Source organism: Bos indicus x Bos taurus, chromosome 2 (genome assembly GCF_003369695.1).
Source record: "Bos indicus x Bos taurus breed Angus x Brahman F1 hybrid chromosome 2, Bos_hybrid_MaternalHap_v2.0, whole genome shotgun sequence".
Classification (NCBI taxonomy): domain Eukaryota; kingdom Metazoa; phylum Chordata; class Mammalia; order Artiodactyla; family Bovidae; genus Bos; species Bos indicus x Bos taurus.
In genome coordinates this window covers 115,781,216-115,802,918 of record NC_040077.1, presented here as the reverse complement: position 1 = coordinate 115,802,918, position 21,703 = coordinate 115,781,216, and positions in this window count along the sequence as shown.

Sequence of the window (21,703 nt, the reverse complement as noted above, 5' to 3'; positions counted from 1 at the left end):
ACAAGGTCCTTTGTTCTTTGACACAGCCCAAAGTTCCATAGACTCATGATCAGTTTGAAAAAGAAGTTCCAGAAATGAGGAAACTCTAAGGAAAACACCTATCTGACAAGGCTGGGTGAAATTATCAGAAGTCATCACGACAGTGTCAACAGTTATGATTCACAAAGTGCGAATTGTAATAAAGAGCCGCTACTCAAGTAAAATGTATTTCTCAGCAAACAAACATTTTGTTTGCTAGCAGGTTGAATTCCTAAAGAATTTTCTTTGACCAAATAACACTTCTAAAAGCTACCACATTTGCTTTTGAGGTAGCCTTGTCAGCTTTATATTTTGCAAATACTTTCAGATCTTTCAAGGTTTCCCCCTGTAATAAACAAGATCCTCAGAGTCATCCAGTTTGAAAAGGTGATGTGGTTGGCTGAATACTGGCCCCAAAGATGTTCAGGTCCTAGTGCCTAGAACCTGTAACTTTTCATGGCAAAATGGACTTTGCAGATTTGATTAAAGGTTTTGAGATGGGAAATTTATCCCAGAAATCAGGCCAGGCCCTGCATGTAAGCATCAGTCAGTTCAGTTCAGTCGCTCAGTCGTGTCTGACTCTTTGAGACCCGATGAATTGCAGCACACCAGGCCTCCCTGTCCGTCACCAACTCCCGGAGTTCACTCATCCAGCCATCTCATCCTCTGTCGTCCCCTCCTCCTCCTGCCCCCAATCCCTCCAGCATCAGAGTCTTTTCCAATGAGTCAACTCTTCACACGAGGTGGCCAAAGTACTGGAGTTTCAGCTTTAGCATCATTCCTTCCAAAGAACACCCAAGACTGATCTCCTTTAGAATGGACTGGTTGTATCTCCTTGCATAGGGGTCCTTATAAAAGGGAGGATGGGACTTCCCTGGTAATCCAGTGGTTAGGACTTTGCCTTCCAACGCAGGGGGCACAGTTTCGATCCCTGGTCAGAGAGCTAAGATCCCACATGCCTCACGGCCAGAAAAACCTAAAAACATAAAACAGAAGCATTACTGAGACAAATTCAATAAAGACTTTAAAAAATGGTCCACACAAACACATACATACAAAATCTTAAAAAAGAAAAAGGGAGGCAGAGGGAGATTTGACTGCAGAGGGAGAAGAAAGCGATGTGACAGTGGAAGCAAGAGGCTGCAGTGATTCAAAGAGGGGTTACAAGTTAAGGAATTCACGAGACCTCCAGAAACCATCAATAGCAAAGACAGGGAAGTGGGTCCTCCCCCCAGAGACTTCTGGAAAACCCTCTCCTGCTCACACCTTCATGGGCATCCAGGGAAGCTGATTTCAGACCTCTGGCTTCCAGAACTGTAAGAGAATCCATGTGTGCTGTTTGAAGCCAAGTGGTTATTTGCTACAATAGCAAAACTTGTGCAAACATGCGTGCTAAAAGCAATTAACCTCCAAACGGTGAGCCAAGGTATGTTTTCTTTTTCAACTGAAATAGAGTTGAGTTGCAATATTATATTAGTTTCAGATGTACAACATGGCGAGTCAATATTTTGATGGCTCATACTCCATGTAAAGTTACTATAACATATTGGCTATGTTCCCTGTGCAAAATATTGGTTGGCCAAAAAGTTCATTCGGGTTTTTCTGTTACCACTTATGGAAAAACCCAAATGAACTTTTCAGCCAACCCAATATGTCCTTGTACCCTGTTTATTCTAATCACAGGAGTCTGCATTTCTTAATCCCCTTCTCTCATCTTACCCTTCACTCCACACCACTCCCTATTGGTAACACTAGTTTGTTCTCTGGAGAAGGCAATGGCACCCCACTCCAGTATTCTTGCCTGGAAAATCCCATGGACAGAGGAGCCTGGTAGGCTGCAGACCATGGGGTCTCGAAGAGTCGGACATGACTGAGCGACTTCACTTTCACTTTTCCCTTTCATGCATTGGAAAAGGAAATGGCAACCCACTCCAGTGTTCTTGCCTGGAGAATCCCAGGGACGGGGGAGCCTGGTGGGCCACCGTCAATGGGGTTGCACAGAGTCGGACACGACTGAAGTGACTTAGCAATTTGTTCTCTGTATTTCTGTGCCTATTTCTGTTTTGCTACATTAGTTTTTTTATTTTTTAGATTGCACATATAAGTGAAAACAAAAAGTACTTGTCCTTTCCTGTATGATTCATTTCACTAAGCCTAATACTCCTCGGGTCCATTCATGTTGCCAAAAATGACAAAATTTCATTCTTTTTTATGGCTGAGTAGTATTCCATTTGGAGAAGGCAATGGCACCCCACTCCAGTACTCTTGCCTGCAAAATCCCATGGATGGAGGAGCCGGGTAGGCTGCAGTCCATGGGGTTGCGAAGAGTCGGACAGGACTGAGCGACTTCCCTTTCACTTTTCACTTTCATGCATTGGAGAAGGAAATGGCAACCCACTCCAGTGTTCTTGCCTGGAGAATCCCAGGGATGGGGGTGCCTGGTGGGCTGCCGTCTCTGGGGTCGCACAGAGTCGGACACGACTGAAGGGACTTAGCAGCAGCAGCAGTATTCCATTATGATATATAAAATGCACATATATGCGTATATTTCACGTTTTCTTTGTCCATTCATCACTTGATGGACATTTAGATTGCTTTCACCTGAAGATACAGAAATAGAAACACACTTTCATCATGCAGGAACTAACAGAGGAGGAACAAGACACAGAGGGAATTCCACATGTTTGCACAACCTCCAGGACATACTGCTCACACTTTTTTTTCTATGTGCCCTAAGAAAGTTTCAGGGCCTAAAGAATTTCCAAATTAGTAAATGAGCCCAGAGTATATTATTATTGATAAACAATAAACCAAATAGGAACAATTCCCAAGCCATTCCCTTTAGGTGCTAATGAGCAAATTAAAAATATCAATAGTATTCACCAAGAGTGAATCTTCCTATGAATTTAGCAGAAAAAGAGTGTCACAAAATTGCACTACTCCCCGTTTTATGATTCCACAACTTTTTTTTGAAAGACAATTATCAGACAGTCTCCCCTGTGAGTGAGCCAGTCTGGTCTTGATGCTTTAAGGCAAGGGAGAGTCTATATTTAACCAATGGGCTTTGCTGGTGGCTCGGATGGTAAAGACTCTCCCTGCAATGCAAAAGACCCAGGTTCAATCCCTGGATTGGGAAGATTCCCTAAAGAAGGTAATGGCAACCCACACTGCACTATTCTGGCCTGGAAAATCCCATGGACAGAAGAGCCTGACAACCTACAGTCCATGGGGTTGCAAAGAGCTGGACACAACTAAGAAACTAAACACATATTTAACCAGGCTGTCACTTCCAGCCCACTCTCTGATCTCCCTGGGCACCCTGGCTTCAAACCCCAGCCATCCCCTTAGCCATGGAAAACAAAACACTCCCGTTACGAAGAAAGCGAAAGTGTAGCCAGCTGAGTGTTGGTCAGTGGCAGGAGAGTTCGTCTGACCTCTTTATCCTACTATTTATTAAATAGAAAAAGCTGAGGAGTAACTATGAAGAAAGTCGACAATTGTTCAAGAAATTTGTTACAGAATAATCCACCAGTGAGGGCTTCCCTGGTGGCTCAGTTGGTAAAGCATCCGCCTGCAGTGCAAAAGACACAGATTCGATCCCTGGGTCAGGAAAATCCTCTGGAAAAGTAAATGGCAACCCACTCCAGTATTCTTGCCTGAGAAATCCCATGGACAGAAGAGTCTGGCGGGCTAGAGTCCATGGGGTCGCAAGAGTCAGACACGACTGAGCAACTGAGCACCCTTGTCCCTGCTTCCACCCATGACTCTCCCTTCCCTCTCTTGCAGAAAATGGGTGGGCATACCCTTCACTGCCTCCAGCCTGGACCTGAGACCCTGGAGCCCAAAGGTGCCCTTGACCCAGGAGATGTGCAGCCCGTGCCCGCCACACGGTACAGCCAAGGAGCTGGTGCCCACGGAGCTGCCAGACGCTACAGACCTGGTGGAAGCTGACGGCGTGCCTGAGCTGTGCTCCACTGGCAACTAAACCACCTTCACTACAAATCAATCAGGGAGACTTCATCACTCTTTGCATTTCCCCATTTCGTATGAAAGCTCTTTTGAGGCTTCCCCTGTTGTATCTGAAGACAATAAAGATTAATGTCTTGTAACTGGCGGGGAGGAGTGTGAGAGGATGAAAATTTTCGATATATGATGACAATGTGTATCATCACTGACTCAGCAATCTGCATTTTGTTCCACACACTTACCTTTTATCTTATTATTATAACATTTAAACAACAGTTCACACGCCACCCCCGGGATAAGCAAACATTGTCATTTTTCAAAACCAGTGGAGAAACTGGGCCAAGCAGCATTCTGAAACCACAAAGCTTATTTCTAATAAGAGAGAGCTCGCTGTGCTTTACCGTGCTGTCCTGCTCAGCCTTTCATTGCATCAGGCATACAGAGTGGCTTTCTCTTGAAAGGACCTTCATGTCTAATTGCGTCAGCCTTCTCCAGTATTCTTGCCTGGAGAATTCCACGGACAGAGGAGCCTGGTGGGGTTGCAAAGAGTCGGACATGACTGAGCGACTCACATTTTCTTTTAGGCTTTAACCTGCAGTTTTTCTACCTAAAACTGGTACCCAAATTTGGAGACTCTTTTTCAACATTGGCTTTGCCCCAAGGGAAGAAAATAATGTATTAGATCTCAGGCAAGCTTTCAATGCAAGTAGTCTATGAATATAAGGCAGTGTGCTCTCTGTCCTTCAGCTCCTTCTGTGTGTGTGTGTGTGTGTGTCCTCTGCGTGTGTGTATTTTTTCTTAAGAACTATGAAATATGTGTATATACATAACATATATACCTGTATATAGATACATGTGCTGCTGTGCTGTGCTTAGTTCCTCAGTCGTGTTTAACTCTTTGTGACCCCATGGACTGTAGCTGGCCAGGCTCCTCTGTCCATTGGGATTCTCCAGGCAAGAATACTGGAGTGGGTAGCCTCTCCCTTCTCCAGAGGAACTTCCTGACCCAAGAATTGAACCGGGGTCTCCTGCATTGCAGGCGGATTCTTTACCAGCTGAGCTACCGAGGAAGCCCATAGATACACATATTTATGTGTATATACATACACATATTTAATGATTCTTAACAAGATAATTCTCAGAACTTATGGTTGCCGGGGGGGAAGGATGAGGAGAAGGGATAGTTAGGGAGTTTTAGAGGGACATGTACACACTGCTCAATTTAAAACGGATAACCAAGAAGGTCCTACTGTGTAGCACAGGGAACTCTGCTCAATGTTATGTGGCAGCCTGGATGCGAGGGGAGTTGGGGGGAGAATGGAAACATGTACGGATGGCTGAGTCCCTTTACTGTTCACCTGAAACTATCACATTGCTAGTTTCAGTTATGCTCCAATACAAAATAAAAATATATTTTTTTAATTGTTCTCAATAGTCAGTCTGGGGTTATCAACAAAGGGGAACAGGCTACTGTCACCCAGATAACACCATGGGATTTTAGGGGTCTGCGGGGGGGGGTATATCTCTACCTGGGCTGAGGTTGAGGACAAAAGATGCTGAACAGAGTGAGGGGCTCACAGGAATCCTGAGGAAGTGATCCTTCCCCCTCCATGCACCCACTCACCACGGTGGGTTGGCAGCATTATTCTTAGAACTGCAGTCTGTTTTCCGGCAGTTCACAGCACCAGCAGTGGAGAAGAATTCATCTCTTGTCAAGAATTTGTCTTGGGAATTCCAGTGGTTGGGAATTCCAATGCCTTGGGAATTCCAATCTTGGCAGTCCAGTGGTTAGGACTCGGTGCTTGCGCTGCCAAGGGCCTGGGTTCAATCCCTGGTCAGGGAACTAAGATCCCACAAGCTGCGTGGCATGGACAAAAAAGAGTCTATCCAAAAGTCAGATGATTAAAAAAAGGATTTTGCTCCTCCTAGGTCAGTTTAATAAGTGATTTATAAGCACCTGGTCTCGTTGGCATGGTGGAGTCATATAAATGTACAGTCGTGGCTTCCCACCACTATTTGGATGAAGACAAAAGTCTTCACGTGGCTCCAAGCCCTTTGTGGTCCAGCTCCTGCCAACTCGTCCAGCCTGTCTCACTCAAGCCCCACTTCCACCTCTGTCCTGAAGCCATGTAGTCTGTGAAAGACGAGAACCATCCCAGAAAAAGCCATCTTCCAGTCACTGACTGATACTGTGCTCAAATCAGGGCAAACCTTAACTGTGAAGCCCCAGGTAGTAAATTTTTTAGACTTTGCAGGCCATCGAGTGTATGTCACAACTGCTTGACTCTGTCCTTATAACACGAGAGTCCACGGACAAGCACATGAATGGGCAGGACTGGATTCCAGTGAAACCTGATGGCACTTAAATGTAAATTTTGTAAAACTCTCACATTATAAAATGCTACTTTCCCTTGATTTTTTTCCCCAACCAATTAGACATGTAAAAACTGGTCTTAGCTCATGGGCTTAATAAAAGCAGGTGGCAGGTCAGATTTGGGCCTCAGCCATGAGTCTCCAACCCTTGCTCTGAATCACCTACTCTTGCAAACTCCAGATGAGGCCCTGATATGAACACAAAACAGGTTAATGGCAGCAAACTTCCCTAAGTTACCCTGTCAACAGGATATTATCTTAAGCATTAGATGACCTGGAGTCTAACAGAGAAACCACTCACATTATTCACTCACCATCACTGGGGGTTATCATTTCACAAAGATGCCTATATTGATTTTGCGCTCCCATAACAGAGTATCACACACCAGGTGACTTCAAGAACAAAAATCTACTGTCTCACATTTCTGGAGGCTGGATGTCCAAGCTCAAAGTGCCAGCATGATTGATGTCTGCAGAGACTTCTCCCTGGAGGTTGTAGACGCCCCCTCCCTGCAGTCTTTTTATTTTTAATTAATTAATTTTTTGCTGTCCTGGGTCTTCATTGCTGCTCAACGGCTTTCTCTAGTTGCAGCAGACGGAAGCCACTCTTTCGTTGCAGTGCTTGGGGTTTTCACTGAGGTGGCTTCTCTTATCGCAAAGCAGCGAGGCTTCAGTAGTTGTGGCACATGAGCTTAGCTGCTCCATGGCATGTGGGGTCCTACCAGACCAGGGATCGAACCCATGTCCCCTGCATTGGCAGGTGGATTCTTAACCACAGGACCACCAGGGAAGTTCCCTACAATGTCTTTTTTTTTTTTTTTAATTTTTTTAATTTAATTCTAAAAATTTTAAAAATCCTACAATGTCTTTACATGGTCTTTCCTCTTGGTGTGTCTGTGTTCTAACCTCTTCTTAGGACAGGAGTCATACTAGAGTAGGGTCCACCTCAATGGCTTCATTTAACCGTAATTATCTTTTTAGAGGTTCTATCTCCAAGCATAGCTATGTTCTCAGGTATTGGGGTTAGGACATGAATATATGAATTTTGTAGGGGAGACACAATTCAGCCCATAACAGTGTCTTTCGTAAGAAATCTGTGGTTATAGCTAGCAGGAAGCTGCTGTACAACACAGGGAGCTCAGTTCAGTGCTCTGTGATGACCTAAAAGGGAGGGTTGCATGGGGAGGAAGGAGGCTTAAGAGGGATGGGATATATGTACACTTATAGCTGATTCACATTGTACAGCAGAAACTGACAACACTATAAAGCAATTGTTCTTCAAATAAAAAATAATAAAAAAAATTTTTAAGCATAAAAAAGAAGAAATTTATGACAGTCCTCCTTTTGTCCAGATGCAAGAGCCAAAAATGCTGGGGATGATACAGTAAAGGATGAACTCGTCATTCTCACAAGTCAGCTGGAACTGACCCTTTGGCTCTAAAAAAGACCTCCTTCATCTAAATCCACCCAGAGCACCCACTTTTCCTGCCTCCCCCAAGAACTCTTACAAGGCTACCCATCCATGTGTGAAAACGTGTTGGCCTGAAATAACCTCTTGGAGTTTTCATGATGACAGCACATGGACTCAAGGCGAGGTCATCTCTGGCAGCCCCGCGGTAGCCCACCGCACTCTACACTCCTCCGAGGGATCAGGAGAAATGGAGCGTGTGTCACCGGGGCTGAGGAGCGTCTGAGACAAAAGACGGGGTGAGGGTGGGGGTTGGGGGTGGGATGGGAAGTCTGGGGAGGAAGGTTGAGTCCCATCCCTTCGCATCCCTGGTTTTCCACCTGATGAAACTCTGCAGCAAGAAGACAGGGCTCTTTCTCTCCACGATCACCTGCACGTTTTCCAAAACAGCCTTCTGTGCACGTGTGACCGCAATACCCCAACCTTGTCAGGAAGTTCTGAGGCCCGGTGTGAGGGCCTGTTTCATTTTCCCGTTCTAGAAATACACGAGGATTTTCTCCCAAAAGAAAACGGCAAGACAGGCAGATTGGTCATATTCCCCCCACGAACGGCGCCGTGACTGTAGCCTTTGTGCCTTGCAGCGCGCTGTTCTCTCTGCCTGGAATGCTTTCCAGCCCAACCACCCTCATTTCTGCTTCAAGGTCACGTCCTCCAGGGAGCCTGCTCTGACGTCCCCACGTGGACCCCCCCGGGACACACCTCTACTGTTGCACTGCCCGACTGTAACCATCAGGTGGCAGCACAGGGCTGCGTTTGAGAGCCTCTTAGGGGCCAGTTCAGTTCAGTCTCAGTCGTGGCCGACTCTTTGCGACCCCATGGACTGCAGCACGCCAGGCCTCCCTGCCCATCGCCAACTCCCGAAGCTGACTCAAACTCATGTCCACTGAGTCGGTGATGCTATCCAACTGTCTAATCCTCTGTTGTCCCCTTCTCCAGCCTTTAATCTTTCCCAGCATCAGGGTCGTTTCCAATGAGTCAATTCTTCGCATATTGGAGTTTCAGCTTCAGCATCAGGGGCCAAGCGACCTAAATGCAACCACAAGCTCGGCCAACCACTACCAGTTAAATGACTCCCTGGATAAATCAACAAATGCGCCTCTGTATCTCATTTTTTCTTTTTCTTTTCTTTTCTGAAAGATGGACCTAAAACAGAATCTGCTTCATCAAATCCTCGTGTGGATTATATGAGCTAATATGTGGAAAGTGCTCAGAAATCCCATGCTAAATGCTCAGTAATAAGTACCTGTTGAATCTTAATTTTCTGTTGAGGTGCCTGCCCCTCCCAGGAGGCTGAGATTAATGTTTCGTGTTTAAACATGAATAGGAGAGAGTCCATTTCACAAGAGCCACTTAATTCTATCCTGGGAGTTTCACATTTTCTAAGTTATTTGCAAATTTTCCAGGTAATTATCCCCTCTCCCCTCCCCTCCTTCCCTCCACCCTCCATAAGCTGCTTGGTCAAACACTTTGTAATTTTTTTATTTCCTCATCACAGGGGACTTGAGAGCAGCTCTAATCACACCACTCCCCTGCTTCAAAGTCTTATCTGGTTCACCGATGCCCAGAGGGTAAAGTCTAACCACCTCAGCCCAGTTTATGAAGGCCCACCAGGGTTCTGGGCCAACTCTAGGCAACCATGAGTTTCTTTTGACTCCCCTTTCGAGGAAGAAAGAGGCCAAGTGAAGACAAGAGACCTGAGAGCAAGCAGGTGGAGATGTAGACAGGCCAGCCCTTTCCGACTCTAGAACCTAGAGGCACTTTAATTTTTTCATTTTGTCCCATTCTAGATTGGACAATCTACTACTGCAACATAAAATTAACATATGCTGAATTAGAGGGGTGGATAAACAGACCCTCTGAAAAGCTGGATTGCCTTGTGGTCCATTTCACTACAGAATTACAGTTATCCAGAAAAATATGACAATTCATATTGAAAAAGAAAAAAAAGTGACTCTTTACTGTAATCTCTTAACACATTTAAAAGTGGGAAATGAATTAAAGAAGCCAGAGAGGAACTTCCCTGACAGATCAGTGGCTAAGACTCCATGTTCCCAATGCCCAGGTTTGTCTTTCTGAACTTTTTTCATTCTCTGCCCTCAGAACTGGCAGGTAAACTCAAAAACTATGGGGTGAGGGGAGGATATCATATTTACTCATGACTTGCCTTTATCTAAGTAATGTATGTGACATTTTATCTAAGATACTGTCCACACACATGCGTTTGTGCCATGCCAATCCCACTGCAGTAAGTTCACCTAGAAATAGGTAGGATGCAAGGGGCTACATGCAAGAGAAGAAAACAAAGCCTCTTCTATGCTCTTTGTTAATGTTTTTTAAATATTTTTTGATATGGACCATTTTTAAAGACTTTATTGAATTTGTTACAATATTACTTCTGTTTTATGGGGTTTTTTTGGTTTTTTTTTTTTTAGCCACAAGGCATGTAGGATCTTAGCTCTCCCCACCAGGGATCGGACCCTTACCCTCTGGATTGGAAAGGGAAGTCTTAACCACTGGACCACCAGGGAAGTTCCGAAGTCTGGTTTTCAATGCACACAGAAACAAGTATTCACACATATTCAGTAAAATGCCTTACGTTCTTTTGAAAACAGAGAATAGTAGCTATCAACTGTGTTAATTATTTATGAAGCTATTTTCTGATGTTTTACAGCCAATTATGAAACTTCAGCCTTTCCTGGTCTGGTGCACTTTACTCTCCTGTGCTGCATGCTGAAAGATTGGATGACTAAGTGTGCCATTCACCCTTATTTTGCATAATTGTCATTCCAGCAAGTGAATAGTCTTTGTGCTGTCTCTGCAGCCAGCTTTTTTCTCTAGGTCAGAACTTGTGTGCAGACCATCACAAAAGTGCTCCAGCCCCAGAGAGTAACTGTAGCTGATGTTCCTTCAAAAGCAAACTGTTCCCAGCTTAAAGTAAAATGTGACATGAAAACATACCTGGACCTGTCACCTTTCATGGACTCACACAGCTTTTAGTAACTGAGTTCTGCTATCAAATGGTTCCTGGGTGCAGGTTTTGGAAAAGAAAGGGAAGATGTGAGTCACTGGACGCAGATGAAAACATGAGCCCTCCCTCTCGACACCCCCACTAACCTAAGGCATGAAATGGGGACAGGTGAAAACCCAAGACCAACCATAATCTTCTTCACCAATTGCTCAGGCCAGCCCTTCAAAATCCATGTTCTGGATGCCAGCCAACTGCCCCTCATAAATTAGCATCACTGGGATATAGTCCAACAACCAAGCACATACTTGTACACATGGTCCACGTCTTACACTCCAGAAAGCCAACAGTCTGTATGATTCGCTACAGGTAAGCAGCTCCTTTACTCCTCTCCCATTTGTTCATCTTTATTTTACTTAGACCTTAATCATACAGATGAGATCATTATGCAACATTGATCTTAGCTTTTGATTCCTGCTTTTCTAAATATCATTGTCATTGCTGAGTCGCTAAGTTGTGTCCAACTCTTTGCGGGTTGCCATTTCCTTCTCCAGGGGATCTTCCTGACCTAGGGATCGAACCTGTGTCTCCTGCATTGGCAGGTGGGTTCTTTACCACTGAGCCACCCTAGGGAAGACCTGTTATTACAGTCTTAGTCAAAAAAATGTCCAGCAAAAAGAAAGTTGTCCCATGAATGGAGAATATACATGGACAATGTAGTTGTGAAGATATACAAGGAATAAACTGTTTTTTCTAAAGTAACAAAACTTTATGTTTTATTACCAAAAAAACTACCAGAAAAGTTATTTTTGTCTACGTTGAAATTTTAAAGTATATATTTTTCTAACACAATGTCTTTTTACTAGTCAAGTGCCACTTTATTCCACAAGATTTTTTTTTCAAGTATAGAAATAAGAATGAAGGAATAACTAGGAAAGAAATTATAGGGTAAAGTCAGGAGTGAGTCTCATACAAAAAAAGGATGCTATGAGGTCTTAATAAAAGATCTTGAAATTTGGGATCAATAGCTCCAAAAGCAGCACTTACACAGACAATATGAGAAAATATTACAAAGTTGTAATTTGTATTTTTGAGACAGGTCATAGGGTGGGAAGACAAGAGGCAGATGGTTAAACCTCCAACTAGATTTCAAAACTAGAGGCTATGAATGGTGTCTCTTGGGGGGAATTCAGTCAAACTATTTTTCTCAAAGTCTTTGTTGGCAAGCATGACCTTGAGGGATGGCTAAGTGGTGCAAAAGAAGAACAGTTCTACAGTACGTGGAAAAAACGTCTACGTTGAAGAATAATTGACATAGACCATCGAGAACACAACACATCTGAATGTCCACAAACAAAAGTGTGAGTATGAAGATCTACCTCTGGAAATGAGAGGAGATCATTACTGGTGCAGTCATCTCTTCCAGTCTCACCTCGCCTACTTCTCTCTGGCATTATACACAATTTACTGTCTTGAAGAATTATTGGGTCCATTTTTTCACCATGCATAAAAATAAAACAGGTGGAAGTTTGAGGGAAATGGGCATATAGAAAGGTTTTTCATAAAGTATGTGCTTTTCCTGCAGGAAAAAAAAAAACAAAACTCAGGGTGGATCAGCAGTAACAGCAAAAAAAAAAAAAAAACATTTTCTTGGCTGAAGTGCAGATGGCTTTTACTTATTTTCTTTTTTGCTTATTTATGTTCCACTTTATTTCACAGAGGACTTGAGATGGCTTTCAAAAAACACACAGAAGATAAAGAGTTGAAAAGGTAATGGCAAAGGGAAAAATACAGGTGTGTAAATCAAAGCTACAAGGAGAGATTAATACTGAGAAATATACATTATTCAGTGCTACTCACCACTAGAGATGATAAAAAGTTGACTTGAGACTTCCTTCCATCAAAGTCAGGCAGTGAGAGTTATGAAACCCATTTAACATTGCATCCTTAATGTTTAAAGTATGTACTTTTGCAAAGTTTTTAGAAGTTTATTCAGAAGATGACTTTTGCACGCAGGGGCACTAGACTGTAGCCCTGTCTCAATAAACCAGACTAACTGATTCCATCATAGTCCCCAAGTACAATCATAAAGGTGCTCTCTTTCTCATTTTTAAAGATCTTTTTTGAAATAATGTTATAGTGTGTATATGTATCCATATCAATGTATAGTAATATTGAGGAAGGTCTTGATGCTATTTAAATTTATGTAAATTGTATAATGCTACATCTTGTTTCATTTACTCATTGTTTCTGAGATCAATATCCTTGTTGACTCAGTTGACCACAGGTGGTACCCAACTTATGATGGTTTGATTTATAATTTTCTGACTTTAGGATGGTGTGAAAGCAATATGCATACAGTAGAAATTGTATTTTAATTTTGGACTATGCTCTTTTCCTTCAATGCACTTGTGTGATATCCAGCCCTAGCTCCCAGTCAGCCATACATACAACCATTCTGTTTTTCCATGTTCAGTACAGTAGTCAATCAACTACATGGGATTAGTTCAGTTCAATTCAGTTGCTCAGTCATGTCTGACTCTGCAACCCCAGGGACTGCAGCACGCCAGGCCTCCCTGTCCATCACCAACTCCCAGAGTTTACTCAAACTCATGCCATCCAACCATCACATCCTCTGTCGTTCCCTTCTCCTCCCACCTTCAATATTTCCCAGCATCAGGGTCTTTTCCAATGAGTCAGTTCTTTGCATCAGGTGGCCAAAGTATTGGAGTTTCAGCTTCAGCATCAGTCCTTCCAATGAATATTCAGGACTGATCTCCTTTAGGATGGACTGGTCGGATCTCCTTGCAGTCCAAGGGACTCTCAAGAGTCTTCTCCAACACCATAGTTCAAAAACATTACATGGGATAGTCAACACTTTATTATACAATAGGTTTGTGTTTGCCCAGCTGTAGGCTAAGAGTTAGGAGCATGTTTAAGGTAAACTAGGTAAGCTATGATGTTCAGTAAGTTAGGGGCATTAAATGTATTCCAATTTTTGTTATCTTCAACTTATGATAGATTTGTCAGGATATAATTTAATATATAATCTGTATTTATAACTGTTATATCATAATCTATAGTATGAAAATATTGTTGTTGTTGTTCCAGCACTCAGTTGAGTGCGACTCTTTGTGACCCCATGAACTGAGCATGCCAGGCTTCCCCGTCCTTCAGTATCTCCCTGAGTTTGCTCAGACTCATGTCCATTGAGTCGGTGATGCCATCCAACCATCTCATCCTCTGTCTCATCCCTTCTCCTGCCCTCAATCTTTCCCAGAATCAGGGTCTTTTCCAATGAATCAGTTGTTTGCATCAGGTGGCCAAAGTATTGGAGTTTCTGCTTCAGCATCAGTCTTTCCAATGAATATTCAGGGTTGATTTCCTTTAGGATGGACTGGTTGGATCTCCTTGCAGTCCAAGGGACTCTCAAAAGTCTTCTCCAACACCACAGTTAGAAAGCACTGAGCCTTCTTTACATCCAATTCTCACATCTATACATGACTACTGGAATTTATTGATTTAGGAATTTTTCATTTAAATTGTGCCATTGTACATAATGCTGCAATAAATACCTCTGTACATATTTTCTTGTATGACTTAGAAGTTATTTTGAAACATGAACTTAAAAATTTAATTGCTGATTTGGACTGTATGCAGAAGCGAAAAGCTACTGCCAAGTTGCTTTCCAAAATGGGGTGTTATCAGTTTATACTTCCAACAGTGTATGATAGCTACTGTTTCCTTGAATCTTTACTAACTGGAATATCTCCTTTCTCTCCCACCCACATGTACACTCCCTAATCTGAGAGGTTATGGCATATCATTATAGTTTTAACTTGAATTTCCTTAAGATTGGAAATTATTTTAATTTCTTTTTATGTAAATGCTCCATTTGTATAGTTTATTTGCTTTTTTTCTGTTGGGTTCTAGGCACTTTAAAAATATATTTGGTCGGGTTTTATATTTACCTTTAAAAATCTTTTCAAGTTTTGTTTGGAATTACATTAAACTGATATATTTATTTGAAAGAAAACAGAAATCCTGACAAAACTATCCTCTTTCCATCTGTGATCCTTGCATATGCCTTCATTAGTTCAGATTTTCCTTTATGCCCTTTAAATATTTTGTTATTTTTTTCTCAAAGATTGTATTCCACATTTTCTCTAAATTTATTCCTAGATGCTTATAGCTTTTGTTAGAATAGTAAAACATGTCCTTACCCCGGGCTTCTCAGGTGGTAAAGAATCCTCCTGCCAGTGCAGAAGATGCAAGAGACATGAGTAAGTTCAATCCCTGGGTTGAGAAGATCCCCTGTAGTAGGAAATGTCAGCCCATTCCAGTATTTTTGCATAAAAATTCCATGGACAGAGGGCTACGATCCGTGGGGTCAAAAAAGTCAGACATGACTGAGCAACTGAGCATGCCTGCATGTCCTACCCTTATTACATTTTTGTTAGTTGTTGTTAGTGTATAAAACATTACTGATTTTTTATGTCACTTTCCAGGAGCATTTCCATCTTATTCAGGGATTGGAGGTTCACTGTGATTGCTAGAGACACAATTATATCACCTACAAATAATGATGATTTGATTTTTCCATTTTGATCCTTATCTCTCTCACATTTTTTTTCCTGCATTAGTAGAATTGACTAGGTGTGTGTTAGTCACTCAGTTGGGTTTCTTTGCAACCCCGTGGGCTATAGCCCATCAGGCTCCTCTGTCCATGGAATTCTCCAGGCAAGAATTCTGGAGTGGGTTGCCATTTCCTTCTCCAGAGGATCTTCCCAGCTCAGGGACTGAACCCAGGTCTCCTGCATTGCACACAGATGCTTTACCATCTGAGCTACTAGAGGAGCATAGCATTGACTAAGACCTTCATTATTGCGGAACAGAAATGGTCACAGCACACACACACGCACACCACACACAGAACAAGGAAAGTGACATCATATTTTTAAGTAGCAACACTGGTACCAAAAATACAATAAAGTAATGTTTTAAATTTTTGAAATAAAAACTCTTTGAATCCATAATTTTATGCCTAGTTAAATTTTCCATTTAACATAATATTGCAATTCATCATTATAACATTTTTAGTGATACTCAAACTGTCTTATATTTGGCCAGTGGGAACTTCTCTAAGTTGGTTTCTAAGTTGTCTCAACAGCTTTTTATGAAGTAAATGGTATTTAGGGACCACAGTCTACGCCCTAGGAGTAGTCATTGCTAGTAGGCTAAGCAGTGCTTTCCAGATCTTCTCAGCAGACAGAATAGGAAAATTTAAATACATCATTGCTACTGCTGCTGCTAAGTCCCTTCAGTCCTGTCCGACTCTGTGCGACCCCATAGATGGCAGCCTACCAGGCTCCCCCATCCCTGGGATTCTCCAGGCAAGAACACTGGAGTGGGTTGCCATTTCCTTCTCCAATGCATGAAAGTGAAAAGTGAAAGTGAAGTCACTCAGTCGAGTCCGACTCTTAGCAACCCCATGGACTGCACCCTACCAAGCTCCTCCGTCCATGGGATTTTGCAGGCAAGAGTACTGGAGTGGGGTGCCATTGCCTTCTCCAAATACATCATTAGCTCATATAAATAGTTCTCATTCAAAATCAAGACTACAGAGGCTTTACCAACTTAGCTCACATCCGTATCCTCTTCCTTCTATACCAAAATCTGGTTTACCAGTTAACAGCAACATAAGTGCTCAACAGTCTCAGTCTGACAATAGCAAACAACCACCAAATATTGGGTCACCAAACGCCAGTTTTGTCTGCTTTCTTTTTAGTTCTTTCGTCCGCTTTTGTAGTTCATTTGTCCTTAGCATATATTTCACTAGAGACGTACAAGTCAAATTATTGTGCTTTTAAGTTGCTTGAAATGATTCCTTTTTGGTTATACTGCCTACTCAGTTCACATTGAAGCACCTCTGTTTCGTTTTATTTTCCATTTTTATAGATTTTCAAATGTGAATTGTGTTGAATAATTATGTAAAATATTCACATGCTTCCAGAGTCAAATGTACAAAACAAGGTACACTGAGAAAAGTGCGACTTCTGTTCCCTCTTGCCTTCTACTAGCAATCAAGTTTTTCACTTTTTCATTTACTTGTGACTTTTTGAAAAGGTTAAACAAATACATACATTTTCAAAACCCTCTTAGATAAACTTAACAAATTCTTTAAAATACTTAATTCCTTTCTTATGAATCTGTGTTATAAAATAAAAAAAAAGAATGAAAACTACCTTTATTATTTTTTGAGACAAATGTCATATGGATTCCAAATTAAAGATCTTGCCAGAAAAGGAATGTGTAGAAACAATTCACTTATAAAATTCGCTAATTCACTATGCTGAAGGAGAAAATTTAGAAAACTATCTTAACTTATACAGAAAAATTCTTATAAAATTTGAAATCTGTTTTTGGTCTTTGAGAATATAAAGAATATCAGTTACTACCTGGAAATTTCCAGGTAACTTACAAAAAATATTATATTTAATGAAAAGACTTTGGCTATATTCTAGTTACTGTTAGAAACAAGACCGGGATACTTAGAAATATTAATAGAACCAACTGATAAATCATTACATCTAGTAAGAGAGCTCAGAAAAGTGCCAGATGTAGAACCAAATGGAAGAAACCAATAGCAGGTCTTTATGTGCCACTCAAATGCAGGATACTTAACCCTGTGTTAATTTCCTAAGATTTCTGTAACAAAGTTCCACAAATTGGGTGAGTGAAAACAACAGAAATGTATTTTTTCACACTTCCAGAGGTCAGAGGAAGACCTGGGTTCGATCCCTGGGTTGGGAAGATCCACTGGAGAAGGGAAAGGCTACCCACTCCAGTATTCTGGCCGGGAGAATTCCATGGACTGTATATTCCATGGGGTCGCAAAGAGTCGAATATGACTGAGCAACTTTCACACTATACACTATTCACACTATGCTTCATAAAGAGTATTTAATAAATGAACTATTTGTTTTAGGAAATTCTCAAAGCACCAGAAAACCACTCCACCCACCACCTTTAAAAACAAAATCAAGGTTCAAGAGAGAGGGGACATATGTATACTTATGCCTACTGTATGGCAGTTCAGTTCAGTTCAGTTCAGTTGCTCAGTCGGACTCTTTGCAACCCCACAGACTGTGCACACCAGGCCTCCCTGTCCATCACCAACTCCCGGAACTTACTCAAATTCATGTCCATTGAGTCGGTGATGCCATCCAACCAGCTCATCCTCTGTCATCCCCTTCTCTTGCCTTCAATCTTTCCCAGCATCAGGGTCTTTTCAAATGAGTCAGTTCTTCACATCAGGTGGCCAAAGTATTGGAGTTTCAGCTTCAGCATCAGTCCTTCCAGTGAATATTCAGGACTGATTTTCTTGGCTGGAAGCTGCCCTTGTTATCACATGGTGTTCTCCCATGGCTGTTTTCTTATAAAGACCTCAGTCCTACTCAATTAGGGGTTCACCCTACTCCGGTATGACCTCACCTCAACTAATTATGTCTGCAATGACCCTGTTTCTAAGTCAGGTCACATTCTGAGGCCCTGGAGGTTAGGATTTCAACATGTAAATTTTTGATGAGGGAGGGCACCATTGAAATCTGCAGCAGGATATAGCAAGTGCCTAAAGAGCAGGCCAAGCAAAAGGCTACGGACAAGAGACAAAAGTGATGCCTTGAATCCCAGCACATCATGAAAGGCAGAGACAGCACTAGGAATTGACCTTATAGATTTGGGGATGGCAGAAAGCATATTCCAGGTGGAAAAACAACCACTGAATTCTTGACATCAGAAATGGTGGAAGAAAGTGTATGAGTTAATGCAAATATAGACTGATAGAGGAGAATTGAAAAAATTCAGTTCAGAAAAAAGACTTGGGAGGATCTTGAAGACATTGGTACTTGAGCAATTAGGAAATCAGACTCTCGGTATAAGCAGCTTTTGGCGGGAAAAGCCTTTTGCAGAAAAGAGCTCTCTGCAGGAGGTACCCTTTTTGTCTCATCACTAACCTTAAACCAGGCACCCCCATGCTCTACTCATTGCTGCCCCCCAGCAAACCTTTCTGTCTTCTGATCACACAACACCTTGCTTGGAAAAATTCAAACAATATAGAAGTTTATGGGCTTCCCAGGTGGCACAGTGGTAAAGAATCTGCCTGCCAATGCAGGAGATGCAGGAGACAAGGGTTCAACCCCTGAGTTGGTAAGATCCTCTGTTGTAGGAAACAGCAACTCACTCCAGTATTCTTGCCTGGGATAGCCCATGGTCAGAGTAACCTGGCTATAGTCCATGGGGTGGGTCACAAAGAGTTGGACACAACTGAGCAACTGAGTGCACACACACACATACACACATATATGCATATATATACATACATGTGTATATATATATATATATGAAAGTGAAAGTCCCTCAGTCGTGTCCAACTCTGCAACCCCATGGACTGTAGTCCATAGAATTCTCCAGGCCAGAATACTGGAGTGGGTAGCCTTTCCCTTCTCCAAGGGATCTTCCCAACACAGGGATCAAACCCAGGTCTCTTGCACTGCAGGCAGATTCTTTGCCAGCTGAGCCACCAGGGAAGCCCAAGAATACTGGAGTGGGTAGCCTATATATATTTATCTATAAATATATATATTTATTTATCTATAAGAGATATATATATAGTTGCCAGTAGAAGGCAAGAGGGAACAGAAGTCGCACTTTTCTCAGTGTACCTTGTTTTGTACATTTGACTCTGGAAGCATGTGAATATTTTACAGAGAATGAGATAGTTGGAGGGCATCACCGACTCAATGGACATGAGTTTGAGTAAACTCTGGGAGTTGATGATGGACAGGGAGGCCTGGTGTGCTGCAGTCCATGGAGTTGCAAAGAGTCGGACACGACTGAATCACTGAGCTGAACTGAACTGAACTGACCCAGTCTTGGAGTCTATGACTCTGTGATAGGGTTACTGGCATCTCCAAAAGGCCTTATACCAACACGCCTCTCAGGACTACTGCTGCCAGTGCTCCTGTCCCTGCAGCAGGCCACTGCCGACCACAGCTCTGCAGGAGACCCTGAAACACTCACAGGCAGGTCTAGCTCAGTCTCCTGTGTGGTCACTGGTCCTTTTCCCTGGGTCCTGATCACACAAGGTTTTGTTTGTGTCCTCCAAGAGTCTCTGTTTCCCTTGGAGACAGATAAAACTGGAAAATGGAAATCATCTTCATTATAATCCCAATGAAATGCAACACCAAAGAATCTTCAAACTACCATACAATTGTGCTCATTTCACATGCTAGTGAGGTAATGCTCAAAATCCTTCAAGATAGGCTTCAGCAGTACATGAACCAAAAAATTTCAGATGTACAAACTGAGTTTAGAAAAGGCAGAGGAACCAGAGATCAAATTGCCAACATCCATTGCTGCTGCTGCTGCTAAGTCACTTCAGTCATGTCCAACTCTGTGTGACCCCATAGACAGCAGCCCACCCGGGCTGTGATTCTCCAGGCAAGAACACTGGAGTGTATTGCCATTTCCTTCTCCAATGCATGAAAGTGAAAAGTGAAAGTCACAGAAAAAAAACATGAGAATTCCAGAAAAACATCTACTTCTGCTTCATTGACTACACTAAAGCTTTTGACTGTATGGATTACAACATACTGTGGAAAATTCTTCACAAGATGGAAATCCCAGACTACCTTACCTGTCTGCTGAGAAACCTGTATGCAGGGCAAGAAGCAACAGTTAGAGCCTTACATGGAACTACTGATTGTTTCAAAATTGGAAAGGGAGTCTGCAAGGGAGTCTGTATATTTTCACCTTGTTTATTTAACTTCTATGCAGAGTACATCATGAAAAATGCCAAGCTGGATGAATCACAGGCTGGAATCAAGAGTTTCAGGAGAACTATCTACAACCACAGGTATGCAGATGATACCACCCTAATGGCAGGAAGCAAAGAGGAACTAAAGAGCCTCTTGATGAAGGTGAAAAAGGAGAGTGAAAAGGCTAACTTGAAACTCAGCATTCAAAAAACTAAGACTATGGCTTCTGGTCCCATCACTTCATGGCAAATAGATGGGGAAAAAGTGGAAACAGTAACAGATTTTATTTTCTTGAGCTCCAAAATCACTGCAGATGGTGACTGCAGCCATGAAATTAAAAGACACCTGCTCCTTAGAAGAAAAGCTGTGACAAACCTAGATAACATATTAAAAAACAGAGATATCATTTTACTGACAAAGGTCCATGTAGTCAAAGCTATGGTTTTTCCAGTAGTCATGTGTGGATGTGAGAATGGACCATAAAGAAGGTTGAGCACCAAAGAATTGATGTTTTCCAATTGTGGTGTTAGAGAAGATTCTCGAGTGTCCCATGGACAGCATGGAGATCCAACCAGTCAATTCTAAGGGAAACCAACTCTGAATATTCACCGGAAGGACTGATGCTGAAGCTCCAATACTTTGACCAACTGATGCAAAGAGCTGACTCATTGGAAAAGATCGTTATGCTGGGAAAGATTGAGGGCAGGAGGAAAAGAGGGTGAAAGAGGATCAGTAGGTTGGATGGCATCACCGACTCAATGGACATGAGTTTGAGCAAACTCCAGGAGACAGAGAAGGACAGGGAAGCCCAGTGTGCTGCAGTCCCTGGGGTCACAAAGAGTCGGGCACCACTGAGAAACTGAACAACAACAACGTGAGCTTGGGGGATACAATTCAGTCCACAGCGATCACTGTGGTCCCACCTTGCCTATTCTGTAATCACGACATCAGAGACATTTGCTGGGTTTTGTATTTGCCCACAAATACGCGACTCTGCCACTGTTTCAGTTCTTATTGCTTGTCCCAGGAACGTGATGTAACTTCAGTTCTCCCCATAAACCATTAACTGTGCAGGTGGCTGCACCAAGTTCCTTC